We start from the raw sequence: 1078 nt of genomic DNA on the forward strand, positions 1-1078 counted from the left end.
ATTATCCTGGGACCCCAGGATAATCGAAAGTCTTTTATATACATTTATCAGGGAGCTCTATCCTGTTATATATGCCATTTATTTAATAAATAACCACTGTAATAACTGAAAAAAAGTAAGCCAAAAGACACTTACCGACACAAAGAACATGAATAAGGTTGCTATTTTTTTATGAGCTGTCGAAGCCTGCACCACTAGAATAGTGCAGGTGGTGACCTCGTTTCATCTTTGTGACAAAAACACTAGATGAAAAAAAAAAAAAATTAAGACGATTATTGTTCTTTTTTTTTTTTTTAATGGAAGGCTGTTAATGGCACGCCAATACGATGGATGAGCTGAAAGTTCACTTCGTTAACATGAAGACGAGATAAAAAGGACCTAAATAAAAATAAAAAAAAAAATTATAAAACACAAACATTCTTCGTTTACTATATTTACAATCTTCATATCAGCATGTTTTTTTTTTTTTTTTTTTTTTTTCTTGTCAATCTCTCCATGGTAACAACATGCCATTAGCTTTAACAGCTTTCCTCAAAAAGTATAATGCAACCTAACATTTCTCTTCATTATTTTCGCCCTACTTCCGATCCTTGAAACAACGTTCCACTGGAAGTGTTTTACAACTAACAAAGTTATACACGAGCTGGTTGCTATATATGCATTCTCCTACTATCAATATATGGATACCGTTATACCTACAAATAACATTTATTTACAGGAAACTAAAAACATGTGCCGAACCCTTTGGCCCTTATGACAGCCTTTCGTCTCCCTGGAATACTCAAATAATTTTTTGTATATGTCGTTCGATATTTTCGCCACTCGGCTTTCAAAGCGGCGACCAGTTCAGCTGTCTCTCTCTCCTCACGCACCCAACATCCATATCATCCCAGACGTTCTCTATAGGGATGAGGTCATACTCCATGTGCGAAGCGCGAAAAGTTGGACTGGGTTAACCAGTCCAACTTTTCGGCATTCATGTTCAGAAACCAGCTGGAAACCAGCCATCACAACGCGAGCAGAATGACACGGAGCATTGTCCTGTTGATACAAATATGAGTACAGCACGACACGCTGC

The sequence above is a fragment of the Mastigoproctus giganteus genome, chromosome 12, assembly GCF_048544385.1.
Source record: "Mastigoproctus giganteus isolate SK-2022 chromosome 12, ASM4854438v1, whole genome shotgun sequence".
NCBI lineage: Eukaryota > Metazoa > Arthropoda > Arachnida > Uropygi > Thelyphonidae > Mastigoproctus > Mastigoproctus giganteus.